The following is a 26290-nucleotide window of genomic DNA, read 5'->3' as shown; positions in this document are numbered from 1 at the left end:
CTGGCATTCCTTCAATCAGTCTATTCCTTAAATATGCCGTGAAAGCAAGACAGATCTGGATGCATGCTGCGCTGGCTCAATCAGCCACGCCACCACAAATCTCTAGCCCTCCACATGCGTCCAACTGCTGTGGCATTCTGCCAATTTGTCCGTGCGGTTTCAAGCAGCGCCTTTCCCAAAAAGATTTGATTTCTTAAATGTCACGACTCGCAGGGACTTCCTATTATTAAATGTTGCTGCCGAGTATGGAATAGAAGTGAAGGTCTCTTAGCTTTTGCAAAGGCAACCCCGTGAAACTCACTGCGGATGTTTGGGGGGCGTGAAGGGAAGGGGAGGGGGGACTTCTATTGTCCACATGGGTCCTCCTGGCGAGGATGGGATAAAAAGGCAAACGCTGTAAGGGCTGCGTCAAATAATACAGGCGCGCAGAAATTGGAGTCATCCATTAGAGATGCCGTTTGGCAGGCTTCCCGGCGGCGGTTTATTCGCAGGGCGCTGTGGCTTGGTCGTTTCAAGCGCCTGTCTAGTAAACAGGAGATCCAGCGCTTTCTTTCCGTGGCACTGTGGCTTGGTTGGTTAAAGCGCCCGTATTGTAACCCGGGCACCCGGCGGCTTCCTCATGTGGCGCTGTGTCTTAGTTGGTTAAAGCGCCTGTCTAGTAAACAGGAGATCCTGAGTTCGAATCTCAGCAGTGCCTACCTTCCCTATTTTCAGCTTTTCACGCAAAATGATAAGGAGGCGTTTGACATCGAACTTGCCTTTCCCACAGCCCAAAGATAGACCCATGGCGGGATAAAGAATGTGTATTGGCTAATGGCGGGAAAAGGAGGAACTCTGCCACCACCTTCTTTAGAGGATATAGGATGGCATCAAGCCAGACAAATGAAAAGAGAGGTGACTTCCTAGTGCCCCCCTTCATCGGCCACACCATCCATCCATCCAGACGTCATTGCAGAGTTTGCCAACGGCCCTTCTTGAATGGTGATTGCGAATGTCCGTGCTCTGGGCATCCGCTGGCAGACAAAAGAGGCTCAGCAAAGCAAGTTTCCAAGTGGGAAACGTCAGAAAGAATCGACGAGGATGGGATTCGAACCCATGCATGCAGAGCACAATGGATTAGCAGTCCATCGCCTTAACCACTCGGCCACCTCGTCCTGGCAGCGGCCGATTCCCAACATCCCCAAAAGAATTTTGAGGAGCCTTGGGCTGCATTTCCACTCAACCTCGTGTAGCGTCGTTCATTGGCCCAGTGGGCCTTATCTCACCTCCTACGGTATATAATGTCTTTCTAGTGGAAAGTCTACCAGAGATAAACCCACGCCAAGGGTTTAAATGCCAAAATGTCTCTAGTCATCAATAGTTCTTACTCATGTCTTTACTTACCTGGCATTCCTTCAATCAGTCTATTCCTTAAATATGCCGTGAAAGCAAGACAGATCTGGATGCATGCTGCGCTGGCTCAATCAGCCACGCCACCACAAATCTCTAGCCCTCCACATGCGTCCAACTGCTGTGGCATTCTGCCAATTTGTCCGTGCGGTTTCAAGCAGCGCCTTTCCCAAAAAGATTTGATTTCTTAAATGTCACGACTCGCAGGGACTTCCTATTATTAAATGTTGCTGCCGAGTATGGAATAGAAGTGAAGGTCTCTTAGCTTTTGCAAAGGCAACCCCGTGAAACTCACTGCGGATGTTTGGGGGGCATGAAGGGAAGGGGAGGGGGGACTTCTATTGTCCACATGGGTCCTCCTGGCGAGGATGGGATAAAAAGGCAAACGCTGTAAGGGCTTCGTCAAATAATACAGGCGCGCAGAAATTGGAGTCATCCATTAGAGATGCCGTTTGGCAGGCTTCCCGGCGGCGGTTTATTCGCAGGGCGCTGTGGCTTGGTCGTTTCAAGCGCCTGTCTAGTAAACAGGAGATCCAGCGCTTTCTTTCCGTGGCACTGTGGCTTGGTTGGTTAAAGCGCCCGTATTGTAACCCGGGCACCCGGCGGCTTCCTCATGTGGCGCTGTGTCTTAGTTGGTTAAAGCGCCTGTCTAGTAAACAGGAGATCCTGAGTTCGAATCTCAGCAGTGCCTACCTTCCCTATTTTCAGCTTTTCACGCAAAATGATAAGGAGGCGTTTGACATCGAACTTGCCTTTCCCACAGCCCAAAGATAGACCCATGGCGGGATAAAGAATGTGTATTGGCTAATGGCGGGAAAAGGAGGAACTCTGCCACCACCTTCTTTAGAGGATATAGGATGGCATCAAGCCAGACAAATGAAAAGAGAGGTGACTTCCTAGTGCCCCCCTTCATCGGCCACACCATCCATCCAGACGTCATTGCAGAGTTTGCCAACGGCCCTTCTTGAATGGTGATTGTGAATGTCCGTGCTCTGGGCATCCGCTGGCAGACAAAAGAGGCTCAGCAAAGCAAGTTTCCAAGTGGGAAACGTCAGAAAGAATCGACGAGGATGGGATTCGAACCCATGCATGCAGAGCACAATGGATTAGCAGTCCATCGCCTTAACCACTCGGCCACCTCGTCCTGGCGGCGGCCGATTCCCAACATCCCCAAAAGAATTTTGAGGAGCCTTGGGCTGCATTTGCACTCAACCTCGTGTAGCGTCGTTCATTGGCCCAGTGGGCCTCATCTCACCTCCTACGGTATATAATGTCTTTCTAGTGGAAAGTCTACCAGAGATAAACCCACGCCAAGGGTTTAAATGCCAAAATGTCTCTAGTCATCAATAGTTCTTACTCATGTCTGTACTTCCCTGGCATTCCTTCAATCAGTCTATTCCTTAAATATGCCGTGAAAGCAAGACAGATCTGGATGCATGCTGCGCTGGCTCAATCAGCCACGCCACCACAAATCTCTAGCCCTCCACATGCGTCCAACTGCTGTGGCATTCTGCCAATTTGTCCGTGCGGTTTCAAGCAGCGCCTTTCCCAAAAAGATTTGATTTCTTAAATGTCACGACTCGCAGGGACTTCCTATTATTAAATGTTGCTGCCGAGTATGGAATAGAAGTGAAGGTCTCTTAGCTTTTGCAAAGGCAACCCCGTGAAACTCACTGCGGATGTTTGGGGGGCGTGAAGGGAAGGGGAGGGGGGACTTCTATTGTCCACATGGGTCTCCCTGGTGAGGATGGGATAAAAAGGCAAACGCTGTAAGGGCTGCGTCAAATAATACAGGTGCGCAGAAATTGGAGTCATCCATTAGAGATGCCGTTTGGCAGGCTTCCCGGCGGCGGTTTATTCGCAGGGCGCTGTGGCTTGGTCGTTTCAAGCGCCTGTCTAGTAAACAGGAGATCCAGCGCTTTCTTTCCGTGGCACTGTGGCTTGGTTGGTTAAAGCGCCCGTATTGTAACCCGGGCACCCGGCGGCTTCCTCATGTGGCGCTGTGGCTTAGTTGGTTAAAGCGCCTGTCTAGTAAACAGGAGATCCTGAGTTCGAATCTCAGCAGTGCCTACCTTCCCTATTTTCAGCTTTTCACGCAAAATGATAAGGAGGCGTTTGACATCGAACTTGCCTTTCCCACAGCCCAAAGATAGACCCATGGCGGGATAAAGAATGTGTATTGGCTAATGGCGGGAAAAGGAGGAACTCTGCCACCACCTTCTTTAGAGGATATAGGATGGCATCAAGCCAGACAAATGAAAAGAGAGGTGACTTCCTAGTGCCCCCCTTCATCGGCCACACCATCCATCCAGACGTCATTGCAGAGTTTGCCAACGGCCCTTCTTGAATGGTGATTGCGAATGTCCGTGCTCTGGGCATCCGCTGGCAGACAAAAGAAGCTCAGCAAAGCAAGTTTCCAAGTGGGAAACGTCAGAAAGAATCGACGAGGATGGGATTCGAACCCATGCATGCAGAGCACAATGGATTAGCAGTCCATCGCCTTAACCACTCGGCCACCTCGTCCTGGCGGCGGCCGATTCCCAACATCCCCAAAAGAATTTTGAGGAGCCTTGGGCTGCGTTTCCACTCAACCTCGTGTAGCGTCGTTCATTGGCCCAGTGGGCCTTATCTCACCTCCTACGGTATATAATGTCTTTCTAGTGGAAAGTCTACCAGAGATAAACCCACGCCAAGGGTTTAAATGCCAAAATGTCTCTAGTCATCAATAGTTCTTACTCATGTCTGTACTTCCCTGGCATTCCTTCAATCAGTCTATTCCTTAAATATGCCGTGAAAGCAAGACAGATCTGGATGCATGCTGCGCTGGCTCAATCAGCCACGCCACCACAAATCTCTAGCCCTCCACATGCGTCCAACTGCTGTGGCATTCTGCCAATTTGTCCGTGCGGTTTCAAGCAGCGCCTTTCCCAAAAAGATTTGATTTCTTAAATGTCACGACTCGCAGGGACTTCCTATTATTAAATGTTGCTGCCGAGTATGGAATAGAAGTGAAGGTCTCTTAGCTTTTGCAAAGGCAACCCCGTGAAACTCACTGCGGATGTTTGGGGGGCGTGAAGGGAAGGGGAGGGGGGACTTCTATTGTCCACATGGGTCTCCCTGGTGAGGATGGGATAAAAAGGCAAACGCTGTAAGGGCTGCGTCAAATAATACAGGCGCGCAGAAATTGGAGTCATCCATTAGAGATGCCGTTTGGCAGGCTTCCCGGCGGCGGTTTATTCGCAGGGCGCTGTGGCTTGGTCGTTTCAAGCGCCTGTCTAGTAAACAGGAGATCCAGCGCTTTCTTTCCGTGGCACTGTGGCTTGGTTGGTTAAAGCGCCCGTATTGTAACCCGGGCACCCGGCGGCTTCCTCATGTGGCGCTGTGGCTTAGTTGGTTAAAGCGCCTGTCTAGTAAACAGGAGATCCTGAGTTCGAATCTCAGCAGTGCCTACCTTCCCTATTTTCAGCTTTTCACGCAAAATGATAAGGAGGCGTTTGACATCGAACTTGCCTTTCCCACAGCCCAAAGATAGACCCATGGCGGGATAAAGAATGTGTATTGGCTAATGGCGGGAAAAGGAGGAACTCTGCCACCACCTTCTTTAGAGGATATAGGATGGCATCAAGCCAGACAAATGAAAAGAGAGGTGACTTCCTAGTGCCCCCCTTCATCGGCCACACCATCCATCCAGACGTCATTGCAGAGTTTGCCAATGGCCCTTATTGAATGGTTTTTGCGAATGTCCGTGCTCTGGGCATCCGCTGGCAGACAAAAGAGGCTCAGCAAAGCAAGTTTCCAAGTGGGAAACGTCAGAAAGAATCGACGAGGATGGGATTCGAACCCATGCATGCAGAGCACAATGGATTAGCAGTCCATCGCCTTAACCACTCGGCCACCTCGTCCTGGCGGCGGCCGATTCCCAACATCCCCAAAAGAATTTTGAGGAGCCTTGGGCTGCATTTCCACTCAACCTCGTGTAGCGTCGTTCATTGGCCCAGTGGGCCTCATCTCACCTCCTACGGTATATAATGTCTTTCTAGTGGAAAGTCTACCAGAGATAAACCCACGCCAAGGGTTTAAATGCCAAAATGTCTCTAGTCATCAATAGTTCTTACTCATGTCTGTACTTCCCTGGCATTCCTTCAATCAGTCTATTCCTTAAATATGCCGTGAAAGCAAGACAGATCTGGATGCATGCTGCGCTGGCTCAATCAGCCACGCCACCACAAATCTCTAGCCCTCCACATGCGTCCAACTGCTGTGGCATTCTGCCAATTTGTCCGTGCGGTTTCAAGCAGCGCCTTTCCCAAAAAGATTTGATTTCTTAAATGTCACGACTCGCAGGGACTTCCTATTATTAAATGTTGCTGCCGAGTATGGAATAGAAGTGAAGGTCTCTTAGCTTTTGCAAAGGCAACCCCGTGAAACTCACTGCGGATGTTTGGGGGGCATGAAGGGAAGGGGAGGGGGGACTTCTATTGTCCACATGGGTCCTCCTGGCGAGGATGGGATAAAAAGGCAAACGCTGTAAGGGCTGCGTCAAATAATACAGGCGCGCAGAAATTGGAGTCATCCATTAGAGATGCCATTTGGCAGGCTTCCCGGCGGCGGTTTATTCGCAGGGCGCTGTGGCTTGGTCGTTTCAAGCGCCTGTCTAGTAAACAGGAGATCCAGCGCTTTCTTTCCGTGGCACTGTGGCTTGGTTGGTTAAAGCGCCCGTATTGTAACCCGGGCACCCGGCGGCTTCCTCATGTGGCGCTGTGTCTTAGTTGGTTAAAGCGCCTGTCTAGTAAACAGGAGATCCTGAGTTCGAATCTCAGCAGTGCCTACCTTCCCTATTTTCAGCTTTTCACGCAAAATGATAAGGAGGCGTTTGACATCGAACTTGCCTTTCCCACAGCCCAAAGATAGACCCATGGCGGGATAAAGAATGTGTATTGGCTAATGGCGGGAAAAGGAGGAACTCTGCCACCACCTTCTTTAGAGGATATAGGATGGCATCAAGCCAGACAAATGAAAAGAGAGGTGACTTCCTAGTGCCCCCCTTCATCGGCCACACCATCCATCCATCCAGACGTCATTGCAGAGTTTGCCAACGGCCCTTCTTGAATGGTGATTGCGAATGTCCGTGCTCTGGGCATCCGCTGGCAGACAAAAGAGGCTCAGCAAAGCAAGTTTCCAAGTGGGAAACGTCAGAAAGAATCGACGAGGATGGGATTCGAACCCATGCATGCAGAGCACAATGGATTAGCAGTCCATCGCCTTAACCACTCGGCCACCTCGTCCTGGCGGCGGCCGATTCCCAACATCCCCAAAAGAATTTTGAGGAGCCTTGGGCTGCATTTCCACTCAACCTCGTGTAGCGTCGTTCATTGGCCCAGTGGGCCTTATCTCACCTCCTACGGTATATAATGTCTTTCTAGTGGAAAGTCTACCAGAGATAAACCCACGCCAAGGGTTTAAATGCCAAAATGTCTCTAGTCATCAATAGTTCTTACTCATGTCTTTACTTACCTGGCATTCCTTCAATCAGTCTATTCCTTAAATATGCCGTGAAAGCAAGACAGATCTGGATGCATGCTGCGCTGGCTCAATCAGCCACGCCACCACAAATCTCTAGCCCTCCACATGCGTCCAACTGCTGTGGCATTCTGCCAATTTGTCCGTGCGGTTTCAAGCAGCGCCTTTCCCAAAAAGATTTGATTTCTTAAATGTCACGACTCGCAGGGACTTCCTATTATTAAATGTTGCTGCCGAGTATGGAATAGAAGTGAAGGTCTCTTAGCTTTTGCAAAGGCAACCCCGTGAAACTCACTGCGGATGTTTGGGGGGCATGAAGGGAAGGGGAGGGGGGACTTCTATTGTCCACATGGGTCCTCCTGGCGAGGATGGGATAAAAAGGCAAACGCTGTAAGGGCTTCGTCAAATAATACAGGCGCGCAGAAATTGGAGTCATCCATTAGAGATGCCGTTTGGCAGGCTTCCCGGCGGCGGTTTATTCGCAGGGCGCTGTGGCTTGGTCGTTTCAAGCGCCTGTCTAGTAAACAGGAGATCCAGCGCTTTCTTTCCGTGGCACTGTGGCTTGGTTGGTTAAAGCGCCCGTATTGTAACCCGGGCACCCGGCGGCTTCCTCATGTGGCGCTGTGTCTTAGTTGGTTAAAGCGCCTGTCTAGTAAACAGGAGATCCTGAGTTCGAATCTCAGCAGTGCCTACCTTCCCTATTTTCAGCTTTTCACGCAAAATGATAAGGAGGCGTTTGACATCGAACTTGCCTTTCCCACAGCCCAAAGATAGACCCATGGCGGGATAAAGAATGTGTATTGGCTAATGGCGGGAAAAGGAGGAACTCTGCCACCACCTTCTTTAGAGGATATAGGATGGCATCAAGCCAGACAAATGAAAAGAGAGGTGACTTCCTAGTGCCCCCCTTCATCGGCCACACCATCCATCCAGACGTCATTGCAGAGTTTGCCAACGGCCCTTCTTGAATGGTGATTGTGAATGTCCGTGCTCTGGGCATCCGCTGGCAGACAAAAGAGGCTCAGCAAAGCAAGTTTCCAAGTGGGAAACGTCAGAAAGAATCGACGAGGATGGGATTCGAACCCATGCATGCAGAGCACAATGGATTAGCAGTCCATCGCCTTAACCACTCGGCCACCTCGTCCTGGCGGCGGCCGATTCCCAACATCCCCAAAAGAATTTTGAGGAGCCTTGGGCTGCATTTGCACTCAACCTCGTGTAGCGTCGTTCATTGGCCCAGTGGGCCTCATCTCACCTCCTACGGTATATAATGTCTTTCTAGTGGAAAGTCTACCAGAGATAAACCCACGCCAAGGGTTTAAATGCCAAAATGTCTCTAGTCATCAATAGTTCTTACTCATGTCTGTACTTCCCTGGCATTCCTTCAATCAGTCTATTCCTTAAATATGCCGTGAAAGCAAGACAGATCTGGATGCATGCTGCGCTGGCTCAATCAGCCACGCCACCACAAATCTCTAGCCCTCCACATGCGTCCAACTGCTGTGGCATTCTGCCAATTTGTCCGTGCGGTTTCAAGCAGCGCCTTTCCCAAAAAGATTTGATTTCTTAAATGTCACGACTCGCAGGGACTTCCTATTATTAAATGTTGCTGCCGAGTATGGAATAGAAGTGAAGGTCTCTTAGCTTTTGCAAAGGCAACCCCGTGAAACTCACTGCGGATGTTTGGGGGGCGTGAAGGGAAGGGGAGGGGGGACTTCTATTGTCCACATGGGTCTCCCTGGTGAGGATGGGATAAAAAGGCAAACGCTGTAAGGGCTGCGTCAAATAATACAGGTGCGCAGAAATTGGAGTCATCCATTAGAGATGCCGTTTGGCAGGCTTCCCGGCGGCGGTTTATTCGCAGGGCGCTGTGGCTTGGTCGTTTCAAGCGCCTGTCTAGTAAACAGGAGATCCAGCGCTTTCTTTCCGTGGCACTGTGGCTTGGTTGGTTAAAGCGCCCGTATTGTAACCCGGGCACCCGGCGGCTTCCTCATGTGGCGCTGTGGCTTAGTTGGTTAAAGCGCCTGTCTAGTAAACAGGAGATCCTGAGTTCGAATCTCAGCAGTGCCTACCTTCCCTATTTTCAGCTTTTCACGCAAAATGATAAGGAGGCGTTTGACATCGAACTTGCCTTTCCCACAGCCCAAAGATAGACCCATGGCGGGATAAAGAATGTGTATTGGCTAATGGCGGGAAAAGGAGGAACTCTGCCACCACCTTCTTTAGAGGATATAGGATGGCATCAAGCCAGACAAATGAAAAGAGAGGTGACTTCCTAGTGCCCCCCTTCATCGGCCACACCATCCATCCAGACGTCATTGCAGAGTTTGCCAACGGCCCTTCTTGAATGGTGATTGCGAATGTCCGTGCTCTGGGCATCCGCTGGCAGACAAAAGAGGCTCAGCAAAGCAAGTTTCCAAGTGGGAAACGTCAGAAAGAATCGACGAGGATGGGATTCGAACCCATGCATGCAGAGCACAATAGATTAGCAGTCCATCGCCTTAACCACTCGGCCACCTCGTCCTGGCGGCGGCCGATTCCCAACATCCCCAAAAGAATTTTGAGGAGCCTTGGGCTGCGTTTCCACTCAACCTCGTGTAGCGTCGTTCATTGGCCCAGTGGGCCTTATCTCACCTCCTACGGTATATAATGTCTTTCTAGTGGAAAGTCTACCAGAGATAAACCCACGCCAAGGGTTTAAATGCCAAAATGTCTCTAGTCATCAATAGTTCTTACTCATGTCTGTACTTCCCTGGCATTCCTTCAATCAGTCTATTCCTTAAATATGCCGTGAAAGCAAGACAGATCTGGATGCATGCTGCGCTGGCTCAATCAGCCACGCCACCACAAATCTCTAGCCCTCCACATGCGTCCAACTGCTGTGGCATTCTGCCAATTTGTCCGTGCGGTTTCAAGCAGCGCCTTTCCCAAAAAGATTTGATTTCTTAAATGTCACGACTCGCAGGGACTTCCTATTATTAAATGTTGCTGCCGAGTATGGAATAGAAGTGAAGGTCTCTTAGCTTTTGCAAAGGCAACCCCGTGAAACTCACTGCGGATGTTTGGGGGGCGTGAAGGGAAGGGGAGGGGGGACTTCTATTGTCCACATGGGTCTCCCTGGTGAGGATGGGATAAAAAGGCAAACGCTGTAAGGGCTGCGTCAAATAATACAGGCGCGCAGAAATTGGAGTCATCCATTAGAGATGCCGTTTGGCAGGCTTCCCGGCGGCGGTTTATTCGCAGGGCGCTGTGGCTTGGTCGTTTCAAGCGCCTGTCTAGTAAACAGGAGATCCAGCGCTTTCTTTCCGTGGCACTGTGGCTTGGTTGGTTAAAGCGCCCGTATTGTAACCCGGGCACCCGGCGGCTTCCTCATGTGGCGCTGTGGCTTAGTTGGTTAAAGCGCCTGTCTAGTAAACAGGAGATCCTGAGTTCGAATCTCAGCAGTGCCTACCTTCCCTATTTTCAGCTTTTCACGCAAAATGATAAGGAGGCGTTTGACATCGAACTTGCCTTTCCCACAGCCCAAAGATAGACCCATGGCGGGATAAAGAATGTGTATTGGCTAATGGCGGGAAAAGGAGGAACTCTGCCACCACCTTCTTTAGAGGATATAGGATGGCATCAAGCCAGACAAATGAAAAGAGAGGTGACTTCCTAGTGCCCCCCTTCATCGGCCACACCATCCATCCAGACGTCATTGCAGAGTTTGCCAACAGCCCTTCTTGAATGGTGATTGCGAATGTCCGTGCTCTGGGCATCCGCTGGCAGACAAAAGAGGCTCAGCAAAGCAAGTTTCCAAGTGGGAAACGTCAGAAAGAATCGACGAGGATGGGATTCGAACCCATGCATGCAGAGCACAATGGATTAGCAGTCCATCGCCTTAACCACTCGGCCACCTCGTCCTGGCGGCGGCCGATTCCCAACATCCCCAAAAGAATTTTGAGGAGCCTTGGGCTGCATTTCCACTCAACCTCGTGTAGCGTCGTTCATTGGCCCAGTGGGCCTCATCTCACCTCCTACGGTATATAATGTCTTTCTAGTGGAAAGTCTACCAGAGATAAACCCACGCCAAGGGTTTAAATGCCAAAATGTCTCTAGTCATCAATAGTTCTTACTCATGTCTGTACTTACCTGGCATTCCTTCAATCAGTCTATTCCTTAAATATGCCGTGAAAGCAAGACAGATCTGGATGCATGCTGCGCTGGCTCAATCAGCCACGCCACCACAAATCTCTAGCCCTCCACATGCGTCCAACTGCTGTGGCATTCTGCCAATTTGTCCGTGCGGTTTCAAGCAGCGCCTTTCCCAAAAAGATTTGATTTCTTAAATGTCACGACTCGCAGGGACTTCCTATTATTAAATGTTGCTGCCGAGTATGGAATAGAAGTGAAGGTCTCTTAGCTTTTGCAAAGGCAACCCCGTGAAACTCACTGCGGATGTTTGGGGGGCATGAAGGGAAGGGGAGGGGGGACTTCTATTGTCCACATGGGTCCTCCTGGCGAGGATGGGATAAAAAGGCAAACGCTGTAAGGGCTGCGTCAAATAATACAGGCGCGCAGAAATTGGAGTCATCCATTAGAGATGCCATTTGGCAGGCTTCCCGGCGGCGGTTTATTCGCAGGGCGCTGTGGCTTGGTCGTTTCAAGCGCCTGTCTAGTAAACAGGAGATCCAGCGCTTTCTTTCCGTGGCACTGTGGCTTGGTTGGTTAAAGCGCCCGTATTGTAACCCGGGCACCCGGCGGCTTCCTCATGTGGCGCTGTGTCTTAGTTGGTTAAAGCGCCTGTCTAGTAAACAGGAGATCCTGAGTTCGAATCTCAGCAGTGCCTACCTTCCCTATTTTCAGCTTTTCACGCAAAATGATAAGGAGGCGTTTGACATCGAACTTGCCTTTCCCACAGCCCAAAGATAGACCCATGGCGGGATAAAGAATGTGTATTGGCTAATGGCGGGAAAAGGAGGAACTCTGCCACCACCTTCTTTAGAGGATATAGGATGGCATCAAGCCAGACAAATGAAAAGAGAGGTGACTTCCTAGTGCCCCCCTTCATCGGCCACACCATCCATCCATCCAGACGTCATTGCAGAGTTTGCCAACGGCCCTTCTTGAATGGTGATTGCGAATGTCCGTGCTCTGGGCATCCGCTGGCAGACAAAAGAGGCTCAGCAAAGCAAGTTTCCAAGTGGGAAACGTCAGAAAGAATCGACGAGGATGGGATTCGAACCCATGCATGCAGAGCACAATGGATTAGCAGTCCATCGCCTTAACCACTCGGCCACCTGGTCCTGGCGGCGGCCGATTCCCAACATCCCCAAAAGAATTTTGAGGAGCCTTGGGCTGCATTTCCACTCAACCTCGTGTAGCGTCGTTCATTGGCCCAGTGGGCCTTATCTCACCTCCTACGGTATATAATGTCTTTCTAGTGGAAAGTCTACCAGAGATAAACCCACGCCAAGGGTTTAAATGCCAAAATGTCTCTAGTCATCAATAGTTCTTACTCATGTCTTTACTTACCTGGCATTCCTTCAATCAGTCTATTCCTTAAATATGCCGTGAAAGCAAGACAGATCTGGATGCATGCTGCGCTGGCTCAATCAGCCACGCCACCACAAATCTCTAGCCCTCCACATGCGTCCAACTGCTGTGGCATTCTGCCAATTTGTCCGTGCGGTTTCAAGCAGCGCCTTTCCCAAAAAGATTTGATTTCTTAAATGTCACGACTCGCAGGGACTTCCTATTATTAAATGTTGCTGCCGAGTATGGAATAGAAGTGAAGGTCTCTTAGCTTTTGCAAAGGCAACCCCGTGAAACTCACTGCGGATGTTTGGGGGGCATGAAGGGAAGGGGAGGGGGGACTTCTATTGTCCACATGGGTCCTCCTGGCGAGGATGGGATAAAAAGGCAAACGCTGTAAGGGCTTCGTCAAATAATACAGGCGCGCAGAAATTGGAGTCATCCATTAGAGATGCCGTTTGGCAGGCTTCCCGGCGGCGGTTTATTCGCAGGGCGCTGTGGCTTGGTCGTTTCAAGCGCCTGTCTAGTAAACAGGAGATCCAGCGCTTTCTTTCCGTGGCACTGTGGCTTGGTTGGTTAAAGCGCCCGTATTGTAACCCGGGCACCCGGCGGCTTCCTCATGTGGCGCTGTGTCTTAGTTGGTTAAAGCGCCTGTCTAGTAAACAGGAGATCCTGAGTTCGAATCTCAGCAGTGCCTACCTTCCCTATTTTCAGCTTTTCACGCAAAATGATAAGGAGGCGTTTGACATCGAACTTGCCTTTCCCACAGCCCAAAGATAGACCCATGGCGGGATAAAGAATGTGTATTGGCTAATGGCGGGAAAAGGAGGAACTCTGCCACCACCTTCTTTAGAGGATATAGGATGGCATCAAGCCAGACAAATGAAAAGAGAGGTGACTTCCTAGTGCCCCCCTTCATCGGCCACACCATCCATCCAGACGTCATTGCAGAGTTTGCCAACGGCCCTTCTTGAATGGTGATTGTGAATGTCCGTGCTCTGGGCATCCGCTGGCAGACAAAAGAGGCTCAGCAAAGCAAGTTTCCAAGTGGGAAACGTCAGAAAGAATCGACGAGGATGGGATTCGAACCCATGCATGCAGAGCACAATGGATTAGCAGTCCATCGCCTTAACCACTCGGCCACCTCGTCCTGGCGGCGGCCGATTCCCAACATCCCCAAAAGAATTTTGAGGAGCCTTGGGCTGCATTTGCACTCAACCTCGTGTAGCGTCGTTCATTGGCCCAGTGGGCCTCATCTCACCTCCTACGGTATATAATGTCTTTCTAGTGGAAAGTCTACCAGAGATAAACCCACGCCAAGGGTTTAAATGCCAAAATGTCTCTAGTCATCAATAGTTCTTACTCATGTCTGTACTTCCCTGGCATTCCTTCAATCAGTCTATTCCTTAAATATGCCGTGAAAGCAAGACAGATCTGGATGCATGCTGCGCTGGCTCAATCAGCCACGCCACCACAAATCTCTAGCCCTCCACATGCGTCCAACTGCTGTGGCATTCTGCCAATTTGTCCGTGCGGTTTCAAGCAGCGCCTTTCCCAAAAAGATTTGATTTCTTAAATGTCACGACTCGCAGGGACTTCCTATTATTAAATGTTGCTGCCGAGTATGGAATAGAAGTGAAGGTCTCTTAGCTTTTGCAAAGGCAACCCCGTGAAACTCACTGCGGATGTTTGGGGGGCGTGAAGGGAAGGGGAGGGGGGACTTCTATTGTCCACATGGGTCTCCCTGGTGAGGATGGGATAAAAAGGCAAACGCTGTAAGGGCTGCGTCAAATAATACAGGTGCGCAGAAATTGGAGTCATCCATTAGAGATGCCGTTTGGCAGGCTTCCCGGCGGCGGTTTATTCGCAGGGCGCTGTGGCTTGGTCGTTTCAAGCGCCTGTCTAGTAAACAGGAGATCCAGCGCTTTCTTTCCGTGGCACTGTGGCTTGGTTGGTTAAAGCGCCCATATTGTAACCCGGGCACCCGGCGGCTTCCTCATGTGGCGCTGTGGCTTAGTTGGTTAAAGCGCCTGTCTAGTAAACAGGAGATCCTGAGTTCGAATCTCAGCAGTGCCTACCTTCCCTATTTTCAGCTTTTCACGCAAAATGATAAGGAGGCGTTTGACATCGAACTTGCCTTTCCCACAGCCCAAAGATAGACCCATGGCGGGATAAAGAATGTGTATTGGCTAATGGCGGGAAAAGGAGGAACTCTGCCACCACCTTCTTTAGAGGATATAGGATGGCATCAAGCCAGACAAATGAAAAGAGAGGTGACTTCCTAGTGCCCCCCTTCATCGGCCACACCATCCATCCAGACGTCATTGCAGAGTTTGCCAACGGCCCTTCTTGAATGGTGATTGCGAATGTCCGTGCTCTGGGCATCCGCTGGCAGACAAAAGAAGCTCAGCAAAGCAAGTTTCCAAGTGGGAAACGTCAGAAAGAATCGACGAGGATGGGATTCGAACCCATGCATGCAGAGCACAATGGATTAGCAGTCCATCGCCTTAACCACTCGGCCACCTCGTCCTGGCGGCGGCCGATTCCCAACATCCCCAAAAGAATTTTGAGGAGCCTTGGGCTGCGTTTCCACTCAACCTCGTGTAGCGTCGTTCATTGGCCCAGTGGGCCTTATCTCACCTCCTACGGTATATAATGTCTTTCTAGTGGAAAGTCTACCAGAGATAAACCCACGCCAAGGGTTTAAATGCCAAAATGTCTCTAGTCATCAATAGTTCTTACTCATGTCTGTACTTCCCTGGCATTCCTTCAATCAGTCTATTCCTTAAATATGCCGTGAAAGCAAGACAGATCTGGATGCATGCTGCGCTGGCTCAATCAGCCACGCCACCACAAATCTCTAGCCCTCCACATGCGTCCAACTGCTGTGGCATTCTGCCAATTTGTCCGTGCGGTTTCAAGCAGCGCCTTTCCCAAAAAGATTTGATTTCTTAAATGTCACGACTCGCAGGGACTTCCTATTATTAAATGTTGCTGCCGAGTATGGAATAGAAGTGAAGGTCTCTTAGCTTTTGCAAAGGCAACCCCGTGAAACTCACTGCGGATGTTTGGGGGGCGTGAAGGGAAGGGGAGGGGGGACTTCTATTGTCCACATGGGTCTCCCTGGTGAGGATGGGATAAAAAGGCAAACGCTGTAAGGGCTGCGTCAAATAATACAGGCGCGCAGAAATTGGAGTCATCCATTAGAGATGCCGTTTGGCAGGCTTCCCGGCGGCGGTTTATTCGCAGGGCGCTGTGGCTTGGTCGTTTCAAGCGCCTGTCTAGTAAACAGGAGATCCAGCGCTTTCTTTCCGTGGCACTGTGGCTTGGTTGGTTAAAGCGCCCGTATTGTAACCCGGGCACCCGGCGGCTTCCTCATGTGGCGCTGTGGCTTAGTTGGTTAAAGCGCCTGTCTAGTAAACAGGAGATCCTGAGTTCGAATCTCAGCAGTGCCTACCTTCCCTATTTTCAGCTTTTCACGCAAAATGATAAGGAGGCGTTTGACATCGAACTTGCCTTTCCCACAGCCCAAAGATAGACCCATGGCGGGATAAAGAATGTGTATTGGCTAATGGCGGGAAAAGGAGGAACTCTGCCACCACCTTCTTTAGAGGATATAGGATGGCATCAAGCCAGACAAATGAAAAGAGAGGTGACTTCCTAGTGCCCCCCTTCATCGGCCACACCATCCATCCAGACGTCATTGCAGAGTTTGCCAATGGCCCTTATTGAATGGTTTTTGCGAATGTCCGTGCTCTGGGCATCCGCTGGCAGACAAAAGAGGCTCAGCAAAGCAAGTTTCCAAGTGGGAAACGTCAGAAAGAATCGACGAGGATGGGATTCGAACCCATGCATGCAGAGCACAATGGATTAGCAGTCCATCGCCTTAACCACTCGGCCACCTCGTCCTGGCGGCGGCCGATTCCCAACATCCCCAAAAGAATTTTGAGGAGCCTTGGGCTGCATTTCCACTCAACCTCGTGTAGCGTCGTTCATTGGCCCAGTGGGCCTCATCTCACCTCCTACGGTATATAATGTCTTTCTAGTGGAAAGTCTACCAGAGATAAACCCACGCCAAGGGTTTAAATGCCAAAATGTCTCTAGTCATCAATAGTTCTTACTCATGTCTGTACTTCCCTGGCATTCCTTCAATCAGTCTATTCCTTAAATATGCCGTGAAAGCAAGACAGATCTGGATGCATGCTGCGCTGGCTCAATCAGCCACGCCACCACAAATCTCTAGCCCTCCACATGCGTCCAACTGCTGTGGCATTCTGCCAATTTGTCCGTGCGGTTTCAAGCAGCGCCTTTCCCAAAAAGATTTGATTTCTTAAATGTCACGACTCGCAGGGACTTCCTATTATTAAATGTTGCTGCCGAGTATGGAATAGAAGTGAAGGTCTCTTAGCTTTTGCAAAGGCAACCCCGTGAAACTCACTGCGGATGTTTGGGGGGCATGAAGGGAAGGGGAGGGGGGACTTCTATTGTCCACATGGGTCCTCCTGGCGAGGATGGGATAAAAAGGCAAACGCTGTAAGGGCTGCGTCAAATAATACAGGCGCGCAGAAATTGGAGTCATCCATTAGAGATGCCATTTGGCAGGCTTCCCGGCGGCGGTTTATTCGCAGGGCGCTGTGGCTTGGTCGTTTCAAGCGCCTGTCTAGTAAACAGGAGATCCAGCGCTTTCTTTCCGTGGCACTGTGGCTTGGTTGGTTAAAGCGCCCGTATTGTAACCCGGGCACCCGGCGGCTTCCTCATGTGGCGCTGTGTCTTAGTTGGTTAAAGCGCCTGTCTAGTAAACAGGAGATCCTGAGTTCGAATCTCAGCAGTGCCTACCTTCCCTATTTTCAGCTTTTCACGCAAAATGATAAGGAGGCGTTTGACATCGAACTTGCCTTTCCCACAGCCCAAAGATAGACCCATGGCGGGATAAAGAATGTGTATTGGCTAATGGCGGGAAAAGGAGGAACTCTGCCACCACCTTCTTTAGAGGATATAGGATGGCATCAAGCCAGACAAATGAAAAGAGAGGTGACTTCCTAGTGCCCCCCTTCATCGGCCACACCATCCATCCATCCAGACGTCATTGCAGAGTTTGCCAACGGCCCTTCTTGAATGGTGATTGCGAATGTCCGTGCTCTGGGCATCCGCTGGCAGACAAAAGAGGCTCAGCAAAGCAAGTTTCCAAGTGGGAAACGTCAGAAAGAATCGACGAGGATGGGATTCGAACCCATGCATGCAGAGCACAATGGATTAGCAGTCCATCGCCTTAACCACTCGGCCACCTCGTCCTGGCGGCGGCCGATTCCCAACATCCCCAAAAGAATTTTGAGGAGCCTTGGGCTGCATTTCCACTCAACCTCGTGTAGCGTCGTTCATTGGCCCAGTGGGCCTTATCTCACCTCCTACGGTATATAATGTCTTTCTAGTGGAAAGTCTACCAGAGATAAACCCACGCCAAGGGTTTAAATGCCAAAATGTCTCTAGTCATCAATAGTTCTTACTCATGTCTTTACTTACCTGGCATTCCTTCAATCAGTCTATTCCTTAAATATGCCGTGAAAGCAAGACAGATCTGGATGCATGCTGCGCTGGCTCAATCAGCCACGCCACCACAAATCTCTAGCCCTCCACATGCGTCCAACTGCTGTGGCATTCTGCCAATTTGTCCGTGCGGTTTCAAGCAGCGCCTTTCCCAAAAAGATTTGATTTCTTAAATGTCACGACTCGCAGGGACTTCCTATTATTAAATGTTGCTGCCGAGTATGGAATAGAAGTGAAGGTCTCTTAGCTTTTGCAAAGGCAACCCCGTGAAACTCACTGCGGATGTTTGGGGGGCATGAAGGGAAGGGGAGGGGGGACTTCTATTGTCCACATGGGTCCTCCTGGCGAGGATGGGATAAAAAGGCAAACGCTGTAAGGGCTTCGTCAAATAATACAGGCGCGCAGAAATTGGAGTCATCCATTAGAGATGCCGTTTGGCAGGCTTCCCGGCGGCGGTTTATTCGCAGGGCGCTGTGGCTTGGTCGTTTCAAGCGCCTGTCTAGTAAACAGGAGATCCAGCGCTTTCTTTCCGTGGCACTGTGGCTTGGTTGGTTAAAGCGCCCGTATTGTAACCCGGGCACCCGGCGGCTTCCTCATGTGGCGCTGTGTCTTAGTTGGTTAAAGCGCCTGTCTAGTAAACAGGAGATCCTGAGTTCGAATCTCAGCAGTGCCTACCTTCCCTATTTTCAGCTTTTCACGCAAAATGATAAGGAGGCGTTTGACATCGAACTTGCCTTTCCCACAGCCCAAAGATAGACCCATGGCGGGATAAAGAATGTGTATTGGCTAATGGCGGGAAAAGGAGGAACTCTGCCACCACCTTCTTTAGAGGATATAGGATGGCATCAAGCCAGACAAATGAAAAGAGAGGTGACTTCCTAGTGCCCCCCTTCATCGGCCACACCATCCATCCAGACGTCATTGCAGAGTTTGCCAACGGCCCTTCTTGAATGGTGATTGTGAATGTCCGTGCTCTGGGCATCCGCTGGCAGACAAAAGAGGCTCAGCAAAGCAAGTTTCCAAGTGGGAAACGTCAGAAAGAATCGACGAGGATGGGATTCGAACCCATGCATGCAGAGCACAATGGATTAGCAGTCCATCGCCTTAACCACTCGGCCACCTCGTCCTGGCGGCGGCCGATTCCCAACATCCCCAAAAGAATTTTGAGGAGCCTTGGGCTGCATTTGCACTCAACCTCGTGTAGCGTCGTTCATTGGCCCAGTGGGCCTCATCTCACCTCCTACGGTATATAATGTCTTTCTAGTGGAAAGTCTACCAGAGATAAACCCACGCCAAGGGTTTAAATGCCAAAATGTCTCTAGTCATCAATAGTTCTTACTCATGTCTGTACTTCCCTGGCATTCCTTCAATCAGTCTATTCCTTAAATATGCCGTGAAAGCAAGACAGATCTGGATGCATGCTGCGCTGGCTCAATCAGCCACGCCACCACAAATCTCTAGCCCTCCACATGCGTCCAACTGCTGTGGCATTCTGCCAATTTGTCCGTGCGGTTTCAAGCAGCGCCTTTCCCAAAAAGATTTGATTTCTTAAATGTCACGACTCGCAGGGACTTCCTATTATTAAATGTTGCTGCCGAGTATGGAATAGAAGTGAAGGTCTCTTAGCTTTTGCAAAGGCAACCCCGTGAAACTCACTGCGGATGTTTGGGGGGCGTGAAGGGAAGGGGAGGGGGGACTTCTATTGTCCACATGGGTCTCCCTGGTGAGGATGGGATAAAAAGGCAAACGCTGTAAGGGCTGCGTCAAATAATACAGGTGCGCAGAAATTGGAGTCATCCATTAGAGATGCCGTTTGGCAGGCTTCCCGGCGGCGGTTTATTCGCAGGGCGCTGTGGCTTGGTCGTTTCAAGCGCCTGTCTAGTAAACAGGAGATCCAGCGCTTTCTTTCCGTGGCACTGTGGCTTGGTTGGTTAAAGCGCCCGTATTGTAACCCGGGCACCCGGCGGCTTCCTCATGTGGCGCTGTGGCTTAGTTGGTTAAAGCGCCTGTCTAGTAAACAGGAGATCCTGAGTTCGAATCTCAGCAGTGCCTACCTTCCCTATTTTCAGCTTTTCACGCAAAATGATAAGGAGGCGTTTGACATCGAACTTGCCTTTCCCACAGCCCAAAGATAGACCCATGGCGGGATAAAGAATGTGTATTGGCTAATGGCGGGAAAAGGAGGAACTCTGCCACCACCTTCTTTAGAGGATATAGGATGGCATCAAGCCAGACAAATGAAAAGAGAGGTGACTTCCTAGTGCCCCCCTTCATCGGCCACACCATCCATCCAGACGTCATTGCAGAGTTTGCCAACGGCCCTTCTTGAATGGTGATTGCGAATGTCCGTGCTCTGGGCATCCGCTGGCAGACAAAAGAGGCTCAGCAAAGCAAGTTTCCAAGTGGGAAACGTCAGAAAGAATCGACGAGGATGGGATTCGAACCCATGCATGCAGAGCACAATAGATTAGCAGTCCATCGCCTTAACCACTCGGCCACCTCGTCCTGGCGGCGGCCGATTCCCAACATCCCCAAAAGAATTTTGAGGAGCCTTGGGCTGCGTTTCCACTCAACCTCGTGTAGCGTCGTTCATTGGCCCAGTGGGCCTTATCTCACCTCCTACGGTATATAATGTCTTTCTAGTGGAAAGTCTACCAGAGATAAACCCACGCCAAGGGTTTAAATGCCAAAATGTCTCTAGTCATCAATAGTTCTTACTCATGTCTGTACTTCCCTGGCATTCCTTCAATCAGTCTATTCCTTAAATATGCCGTGAAAGCAAGACAGATCTGGATGCATGCTGCGCTGGCTCAATCAGCCACGCCACCACAAATCTCTAGCCCTCCACATGCGTCCAACTGCTGTGGCATTCTGCCAATTTGTCCGTGCGGTTTCAAGCAGCGCCTTTCCCAAAAAGATTTGATTTCTTAAATGTCACGACTCGCAGGGACTTCCTATTATTAAATGTTGCTGCCGAGTATGGAATAGAAGTGAAGGTCTCTTAGCTTTTGCAAAGGCAACCCCGTGAAACTCACTGCGGATGTTTGGGGGGCGTGAAGGGAAGGGGAGGGGGGACTTCTATTGTCCACATGGGTCTCCCTGGTGAGGATGGGATAAAAAGGCAAACGCTGTAAGGGCTGCGTCAAATAATACAGGCGCGCAGAAATTGGAGTCATCCATTAGAGATGCCGTTTGGCAGGCTTCCCGGCGGCGGTTTATTCGCAGGGCGCTGTGGCTTGGTCGTTTCAAGCGCCTGTCTAGTAAACAGGAGATCCAGCGCTTTCTTTCCGTGGCACTGTGGCTTGGTTGGTTAAAGCGCCCGTATTGTAACCCGGGCACCCGGCGGCTTCCTCATGTGGCGCTGTGGCTTAGTTGGTTAAAGCGCCTGTCTAGTAAACAGGAGATCCTGAGTTCGAATCTCAGCAGTGCCTACCTTCCCTATTTTCAGCTTTTCACGCAAAATGATAAGGAGGCGTTTGACATCGAACTTGCCTTTCCCACAGCCCAAAGATAGACCCATGGCGGGATAAAGAATGTGTATTGGCTAATGGCGGGAAAAGGAGGAACTCTGCCACCACCTTCTTTAGAGGATATAGGATGGCATCAAGCCAGACAAATGAAAAGAGAGGTGACTTCCTAGTGCCCCCCTTCATCGGCCACACCATCCATCCAGACGTCATTGCAGAGTTTGCCAACAGCCCTTCTTGAATGGTGATTGCGAATGTCCGTGCTCTGGGCATCCGCTGGCAGACAAAAGAGGCTCAGCAAAGCAAGTTTCCAAGTGGGAAACGTCAGAAAGAATCGACGAGGATGGGATTCGAACCCATGCATGCAGAGCACAATGGATTAGCAGTCCATCGCCTTAACCACTCGGCCACCTCGTCCTGGCGGCGGCCGATTCCCAACATCCCCAAAAGAATTTTGAGGAGCCTTGGGCTGCATTTCCACTCAACCTCGTGTAGCGTCGTTCATTGGCCCAGTGGGCCTCATCTCACCTCCTACGGTATATAATGTCTTTCTAGTGGAAAGTCTACCAGAGATAAACCCACGCCAAGGGTTTAAATGCCAAAATGTCTCTAGTCATCAATAGTTCTTACTCATGTCTGTACTTACCTGGCATTCCTTCAATCAGTCTATTCCTTAAATATGCCGTGAAAGCAAGACAGATCTGGATGCATGCTGCGCTGGCTCAATCAGCCACGCCACCACAAATCTCTAGCCCTCCACATGCGTCCAACTGCTGTGGCATTCTGCCAATTTGTCCGTGCGGTTTCAAGCAGCGCCTTTCCCAAAAAGATTTGATTTCTTAAATGTCACGACTCGCAGGGACTTCCTATTATTAAATGTTGCTGCCGAGTATGGAATAGAAGTGAAGGTCTCTTAGCTTTTGCAAAGGCAACCCCGTGAAACTCACTGCGGATGTTTGGGGGGCATGAAGGGAAGGGGAGGGGGGACTTCTATTGTCCACATGGGTCCTCCTGGCGAGGATGGGATAAAAAGGCAAACGCTGTAAGGGCTGCGTCAAATAATACAGGCGCGCAGAAATTGGAGTCATCCATTAGAGATGCCATTTGGCAGGCTTCCCGGCGGCGGTTTATTCGCAGGGCGCTGTGGCTTGGTCGTTTCAAGCGCCTGTCTAGTAAACAGGAGATCCAGCGCTTTCTTTCCGTGGCACTGTGGCTTGGTTGGTTAAAGCGCCCGTATTGTAACCCGGGCACCCGGCGGCTTCCTCATGTGGCGCTGTGTCTTAGTTGGTTAAAGCGCCTGTCTAGTAAACAGGAGATCCTGAGTTCGAATCTCAGCAGTGCCTACCTTCCCTATTTTCAGCTTTTCACGCAAAATGATAAGGAGGCGTTTGACATCGAACTTGCCTTTCCCACAGCCCAAAGATAGACCCATGGCGGGATAAAGAATGTGTATTGGCTAATGGCGGGAAAAGGAGGAACTCTGCCACCACCTTCTTTAGAGGATATAGGATGGCATCAAGCCAGACAAATGAAAAGAGAGGTGACTTCCTAGTGCCCCCCTTCATCGGCCACACCATCCATCCAGACGTCATTGCAGAGTTTGCCAACGGCCCTTCTTGAATGGTGATTGTGAATGTCCGTGCTCTGGGCATCCGCTGGCAGACAAAAGAGGCTCAGCAAAGCAAGTTTCCAAGTGGGAAACGTCAGAAAGAATCGACGAGGATGGGATTCGAACCCATGCATGCAGAGCACAATGGATTAGCAGTCCATCGCCTTAACCACTCGGCCACCTCGTCCTGGCGGCGGCCGATTCCCAACATCCCCAAAAGAATTTTGAGGAGCCTTGGGCTGCATTTGCACTCAACCTCGTGTAGCGTCGTTCATTGGCCCAGTGGGCCTCATCTCACCTCCTACGGTATATAATGTCTTTCTAGTGGAAAGTCTACCAGAGATAAACCCACGCCAAGGGTTTAAATGCCAAAATGTCTCTAGTCATCAATAGTTCTTACTCATGTCTGTACTTCCCTGGCATTCCTTCAATCAGTCTATTCCTTAAATATGCCGTGAAAGCAAGACAGATCTGGATGCATGCTGCGCTGGCTCAATCAGCCACGCCACCACAAATCTCTAGCCCTCCACATGCGTCCAACTGCTGTGGCATTCTGCCAATTTGTCCGTGCGGTTTCAAGCAGCGCCTTTCCCAAAAAGATTTGATTTCTTAAATGTCACGACTCGCAGGGACTTCCTATTATTAAATGTTGCTGCCGAGTATGGAATAGAAGTGAAGGTCTCTTAGCTTTTGCAAAGGCAACCCCGTGAAACTCACTGCGGATGTTTGGGGGGCGTGAAGGGAAGGGGAGGGGGGACTTCTATTGTCCACATGGGTCTCCCTGGTGAGGATGGGATAAAAAGGCAAACGCTGTAAGGGCTGCGTCAAATAATACAGGTGCGCAGAAATTGGAGTCATCCATTAGAGATGCCGTTTGGCAGGCTTCCCGGCGGCGGTTTATTCGCAGGGCGCTGTGGCTTGGTCGTTTCAAGCGCCTGTCTAGTAAACAGGAGATCCAGCGCTTTCTTTCCGTGGCACTGTGGCTTGGTTGGTTAAAGCGCCCGTATTGTAACCCGGGCACCCGGCGGCTTCCTCATGTGGCGCTGTGGCTTAGTTGGTTAAAGCGCCTGTCTAGTAAACAGGAGATCCTGAGTTCGAATCTCAGCAGTGCCTACCTTCCCTATTTTCAGCTTTTCACGCAAAATGATAAGGAGGCGTTTGACATCGAACTTGCCTTTCCCACAGCCCAAAGATAGACCCATGGCGGGATAAAGAATGTGTATTGGCTAATGGCGGGAAAAGGAGGAACTCTGCCACCACCTTCTTTAGAGGATATAGGATGGCATCAAGCCAGACAAATGAAAAGAGAGGTGACTTCCTAGTGCCCCCCTTCATCGGCCACACCATCCATCCAGACGTCATTGCAGAGTTTGCCAACGGCCCTTCTTGAATGGTGATTGCGAATGTCCGTGCTCTGGGCATCCGCTGGCAGACAAAAGAGGCTCAGCAAAGCAAGTTTCCAAGTGGGAAACGTCAGAAAGAATCGACGAGGATGGGATTCGAACCCATGCATGCAGAGCACAATGGATTAGCAGTCCATCGCCTTAACCACTCGGCCACCTCGTCCTGGCGGCGGCTGATTCCCAACATCCCCAAAAGAATTTTGAGGAGCCTTGGGCTGCGTTTCCACTCAACCTCGTGTAGCGTCGTTCATTGGCCCAGTGGGCCTTATCTCACCTCCTACGGTATATAATGTCTTTCTAGTGGAAAGTCTACCAGAGATAAACCCACGCCAAGGGTTTAAATGCCAAAATGTCTCTAGTCATCAATAGTTCTTACTCATGTCTGTACTTCCCTGGCATTCCTTCAATCAGTCTATTCCTTAAATATGCCGTGAAAGCAAGACAGATCTGGATGCATGCTGCGCTGGCTCAATCAGCCACGCCACCACAAATCTCTAGCCCTCCACATGCGTCCAACTGCTGTGGCATTCTGCCAATTTGTCCGTGCGGTTTCAAGCAGCGCCTTTCCCAAAAAGATTTGATTTCTTAAATGTCACGACTCGCAGGGACTTCCTATTATTAAATGTTGCTGCCGAGTATGGAATAGAAGTGAAGGTCTCTTAGCTTTTGCAAAGGCAACCCCGTGAAACTCACTGCGGATGTTTGGGGGGCGTGAAGGGAAGGGGAGGGGGGACTTCTATTGTCCACATGGGTCTCCCTGGTGAGGATGGGATAAAAAGGCAAACGCTGTAAGGGCTGCGTCAAATAATACAGGCGCGCAGAAATTGGAGTCATCCATTAGAGATGCCGTTTGGCAGGCTTCCCGGCGGCGGTTTATTCGCAGGGCGCTGTGGCTTGGTCGTTTCAAGCGCCTGTCTAGTAAACAGGAGATCCAGCGCTTTCTTTCCGTGGCACTGTGGCTTGGTTGGTTAAAGCGCCCGTATTGTAACCCGGGCACCCGGCGGCTTCCTCATGTGGCGCTGTGGCTTAGTTGGTTAAAGCGCCTGTCTAGTAAACAGGAGATCCTGAGTTCGAATCTCAGCAGTGCCTACCTTCCCTATTTTCAGCTTTTCACGCAAAATGATAAGGAGGCGTTTGACATCGAACTTGCCTTTCCCACAGCCCAAAGATAGACCCATGGCGGGATAAAGAATGTGTATTGGCTAATGGCGGGAAAAGGAGGAACTCTGCCACCACCTTCTTTAGAGGATATAGGATGGCATCAAGCCAGACAAATGAAAAGAGAGGTGACTTCCTAGTGCCCCCCTTCATCGGCCACACCATCCATCCAGACGTCATTGCAGAGTTTGCCAATGGCCCTTATTGAATGGTTTTTGCGAATGTCCGTGCTCTGGGCATCCGCTGGCAGACAAAAGAGGCTCAGCAAAGCAAGTTTCCAAGTGGGAAACGTCAGAAAGAATCGACGAGGATGGGATTCGAACCCATGCATGCAGAGCACAATGGATTAGCAGTCCATCGCCTTAACCACTCGGCCACCTCGTCCTGGCGGCGGCCGATTCCCAACATCCCCAAAAGAATTTTGAGGAGCCTTGGGCTGCATTTCCACTCAACCTCGTGTAGCGTCGTTCATTGGCCCAGTGGGCCTCATCTCACCTCCTACGGTATATAATGTCTTTCTAGTGGAAAGTCTACCAGAGATAAACCCACGCCAAGGGTTTAAATGCCAAAATGTCTCTAGTCATCAATAGTTCTTACTCATGTCTGTACTTCCCTGGCATTCCTTCAATCAGTCTATTCCTTAAATATGCCGTGAAAGCAAGACAGATCTGGATGCATGCTGCGCT

General features: G+C 50.5%; 37 non-coding genes across 37 annotated transcripts; 19 read left to right on the top strand and 18 right to left on the bottom strand.

The window, feature by feature from the left end:
* Window positions 1-623: 623 nt before the first annotated feature.
* TRNAT-AGU (transfer RNA threonine (anticodon AGU)) lies at window positions 624-697 on the top strand. The gene has a single exon. It is a non-coding gene; the product is annotated as a tRNA-Thr (tRNA).
* A 375-nt stretch (window positions 698-1072) lies between these two features.
* TRNAS-GCU (transfer RNA serine (anticodon GCU)) lies at window positions 1073-1154 on the bottom strand. The gene has a single exon. It is a non-coding gene; the product is annotated as a tRNA-Ser (tRNA).
* Window positions 1155-2006: 852 nt separating this feature from the next.
* On the top strand, window positions 2007-2080 carry TRNAT-AGU (transfer RNA threonine (anticodon AGU)). The gene has a single exon. It is a non-coding gene; the product is annotated as a tRNA-Thr (tRNA).
* A 371-nt stretch (window positions 2081-2451) lies between these two features.
* Window positions 2452-2533, bottom strand: TRNAS-GCU (transfer RNA serine (anticodon GCU)). The gene has a single exon. It is a non-coding gene; the product is annotated as a tRNA-Ser (tRNA).
* An 852-nt stretch (window positions 2534-3385) lies between these two features.
* On the top strand, window positions 3386-3459 carry TRNAT-AGU (transfer RNA threonine (anticodon AGU)). Its single transcript has one exon. It is a non-coding gene; the product is annotated as a tRNA-Thr (tRNA).
* Window positions 3460-3830: 371 nt separating this feature from the next.
* Window positions 3831-3912, bottom strand: TRNAS-GCU (transfer RNA serine (anticodon GCU)). Its single transcript has one exon. It is a non-coding gene; the product is annotated as a tRNA-Ser (tRNA).
* Window positions 3913-4764: 852 nt separating this feature from the next.
* Window positions 4765-4838, top strand: TRNAT-AGU (transfer RNA threonine (anticodon AGU)). Its single transcript has one exon. It is a non-coding gene; the product is annotated as a tRNA-Thr (tRNA).
* A 371-nt stretch (window positions 4839-5209) lies between these two features.
* Window positions 5210-5291, bottom strand: TRNAS-GCU (transfer RNA serine (anticodon GCU)). Its single transcript has one exon. It is a non-coding gene; the product is annotated as a tRNA-Ser (tRNA).
* Window positions 5292-6143: 852 nt separating this feature from the next.
* Window positions 6144-6217, top strand: TRNAT-AGU (transfer RNA threonine (anticodon AGU)). The gene has a single exon. It is a non-coding gene; the product is annotated as a tRNA-Thr (tRNA).
* Window positions 6218-6592: 375 nt separating this feature from the next.
* TRNAS-GCU (transfer RNA serine (anticodon GCU)) lies at window positions 6593-6674 on the bottom strand. Its single transcript has one exon. It is a non-coding gene; the product is annotated as a tRNA-Ser (tRNA).
* Window positions 6675-7526: 852 nt separating this feature from the next.
* TRNAT-AGU (transfer RNA threonine (anticodon AGU)) lies at window positions 7527-7600 on the top strand. The gene has a single exon. It is a non-coding gene; the product is annotated as a tRNA-Thr (tRNA).
* A 371-nt stretch (window positions 7601-7971) lies between these two features.
* On the bottom strand, window positions 7972-8053 carry TRNAS-GCU (transfer RNA serine (anticodon GCU)). Its single transcript has one exon. It is a non-coding gene; the product is annotated as a tRNA-Ser (tRNA).
* An 852-nt stretch (window positions 8054-8905) lies between these two features.
* TRNAT-AGU (transfer RNA threonine (anticodon AGU)) lies at window positions 8906-8979 on the top strand. Its single transcript has one exon. It is a non-coding gene; the product is annotated as a tRNA-Thr (tRNA).
* A 371-nt stretch (window positions 8980-9350) lies between these two features.
* Window positions 9351-9432, bottom strand: TRNAS-GCU (transfer RNA serine (anticodon GCU)). The gene has a single exon. It is a non-coding gene; the product is annotated as a tRNA-Ser (tRNA).
* Window positions 9433-10284: 852 nt separating this feature from the next.
* TRNAT-AGU (transfer RNA threonine (anticodon AGU)) lies at window positions 10285-10358 on the top strand. Its single transcript has one exon. It is a non-coding gene; the product is annotated as a tRNA-Thr (tRNA).
* Window positions 10359-10729: 371 nt separating this feature from the next.
* Window positions 10730-10811, bottom strand: TRNAS-GCU (transfer RNA serine (anticodon GCU)). The gene has a single exon. It is a non-coding gene; the product is annotated as a tRNA-Ser (tRNA).
* An 852-nt stretch (window positions 10812-11663) lies between these two features.
* On the top strand, window positions 11664-11737 carry TRNAT-AGU (transfer RNA threonine (anticodon AGU)). The gene has a single exon. It is a non-coding gene; the product is annotated as a tRNA-Thr (tRNA).
* A 1309-nt stretch (window positions 11738-13046) lies between these two features.
* TRNAT-AGU (transfer RNA threonine (anticodon AGU)) lies at window positions 13047-13120 on the top strand. The gene has a single exon. It is a non-coding gene; the product is annotated as a tRNA-Thr (tRNA).
* A 371-nt stretch (window positions 13121-13491) lies between these two features.
* On the bottom strand, window positions 13492-13573 carry TRNAS-GCU (transfer RNA serine (anticodon GCU)). Its single transcript has one exon. It is a non-coding gene; the product is annotated as a tRNA-Ser (tRNA).
* An 852-nt stretch (window positions 13574-14425) lies between these two features.
* TRNAT-AGU (transfer RNA threonine (anticodon AGU)) lies at window positions 14426-14499 on the top strand. Its single transcript has one exon. It is a non-coding gene; the product is annotated as a tRNA-Thr (tRNA).
* A 371-nt stretch (window positions 14500-14870) lies between these two features.
* TRNAS-GCU (transfer RNA serine (anticodon GCU)) lies at window positions 14871-14952 on the bottom strand. Its single transcript has one exon. It is a non-coding gene; the product is annotated as a tRNA-Ser (tRNA).
* An 852-nt stretch (window positions 14953-15804) lies between these two features.
* On the top strand, window positions 15805-15878 carry TRNAT-AGU (transfer RNA threonine (anticodon AGU)). Its single transcript has one exon. It is a non-coding gene; the product is annotated as a tRNA-Thr (tRNA).
* Window positions 15879-16249: 371 nt separating this feature from the next.
* On the bottom strand, window positions 16250-16331 carry TRNAS-GCU (transfer RNA serine (anticodon GCU)). The gene has a single exon. It is a non-coding gene; the product is annotated as a tRNA-Ser (tRNA).
* Window positions 16332-17183: 852 nt separating this feature from the next.
* TRNAT-AGU (transfer RNA threonine (anticodon AGU)) lies at window positions 17184-17257 on the top strand. The gene has a single exon. It is a non-coding gene; the product is annotated as a tRNA-Thr (tRNA).
* A 375-nt stretch (window positions 17258-17632) lies between these two features.
* TRNAS-GCU (transfer RNA serine (anticodon GCU)) lies at window positions 17633-17714 on the bottom strand. Its single transcript has one exon. It is a non-coding gene; the product is annotated as a tRNA-Ser (tRNA).
* Window positions 17715-18566: 852 nt separating this feature from the next.
* Window positions 18567-18640, top strand: TRNAT-AGU (transfer RNA threonine (anticodon AGU)). The gene has a single exon. It is a non-coding gene; the product is annotated as a tRNA-Thr (tRNA).
* Window positions 18641-19011: 371 nt separating this feature from the next.
* TRNAS-GCU (transfer RNA serine (anticodon GCU)) lies at window positions 19012-19093 on the bottom strand. The gene has a single exon. It is a non-coding gene; the product is annotated as a tRNA-Ser (tRNA).
* An 852-nt stretch (window positions 19094-19945) lies between these two features.
* Window positions 19946-20019, top strand: TRNAT-AGU (transfer RNA threonine (anticodon AGU)). Its single transcript has one exon. It is a non-coding gene; the product is annotated as a tRNA-Thr (tRNA).
* Window positions 20020-20390: 371 nt separating this feature from the next.
* Window positions 20391-20472, bottom strand: TRNAS-GCU (transfer RNA serine (anticodon GCU)). The gene has a single exon. It is a non-coding gene; the product is annotated as a tRNA-Ser (tRNA).
* Window positions 20473-21324: 852 nt separating this feature from the next.
* On the top strand, window positions 21325-21398 carry TRNAT-AGU (transfer RNA threonine (anticodon AGU)). The gene has a single exon. It is a non-coding gene; the product is annotated as a tRNA-Thr (tRNA).
* A 371-nt stretch (window positions 21399-21769) lies between these two features.
* Window positions 21770-21851, bottom strand: TRNAS-GCU (transfer RNA serine (anticodon GCU)). Its single transcript has one exon. It is a non-coding gene; the product is annotated as a tRNA-Ser (tRNA).
* Window positions 21852-22703: 852 nt separating this feature from the next.
* On the top strand, window positions 22704-22777 carry TRNAT-AGU (transfer RNA threonine (anticodon AGU)). Its single transcript has one exon. It is a non-coding gene; the product is annotated as a tRNA-Thr (tRNA).
* A 371-nt stretch (window positions 22778-23148) lies between these two features.
* On the bottom strand, window positions 23149-23230 carry TRNAS-GCU (transfer RNA serine (anticodon GCU)). The gene has a single exon. It is a non-coding gene; the product is annotated as a tRNA-Ser (tRNA).
* Window positions 23231-24082: 852 nt separating this feature from the next.
* On the top strand, window positions 24083-24156 carry TRNAT-AGU (transfer RNA threonine (anticodon AGU)). The gene has a single exon. It is a non-coding gene; the product is annotated as a tRNA-Thr (tRNA).
* A 371-nt stretch (window positions 24157-24527) lies between these two features.
* Window positions 24528-24609, bottom strand: TRNAS-GCU (transfer RNA serine (anticodon GCU)). Its single transcript has one exon. It is a non-coding gene; the product is annotated as a tRNA-Ser (tRNA).
* Window positions 24610-25461: 852 nt separating this feature from the next.
* Window positions 25462-25535, top strand: TRNAT-AGU (transfer RNA threonine (anticodon AGU)). The gene has a single exon. It is a non-coding gene; the product is annotated as a tRNA-Thr (tRNA).
* A 371-nt stretch (window positions 25536-25906) lies between these two features.
* Window positions 25907-25988, bottom strand: TRNAS-GCU (transfer RNA serine (anticodon GCU)). Its single transcript has one exon. It is a non-coding gene; the product is annotated as a tRNA-Ser (tRNA).
* Window positions 25989-26290: the final 302 nt, after the last annotated feature.

The sequence above is a fragment of the Leptodactylus fuscus genome, chromosome 7 (assembly GCF_031893055.1).
Source record: "Leptodactylus fuscus isolate aLepFus1 chromosome 7, aLepFus1.hap2, whole genome shotgun sequence".
NCBI lineage: Eukaryota > Metazoa > Chordata > Amphibia > Anura > Leptodactylidae > Leptodactylus > Leptodactylus fuscus.
The sequence above is the reverse complement of the archived record's forward strand: the minus strand, read 5'-3'. Positions and strand labels throughout refer to the sequence as shown.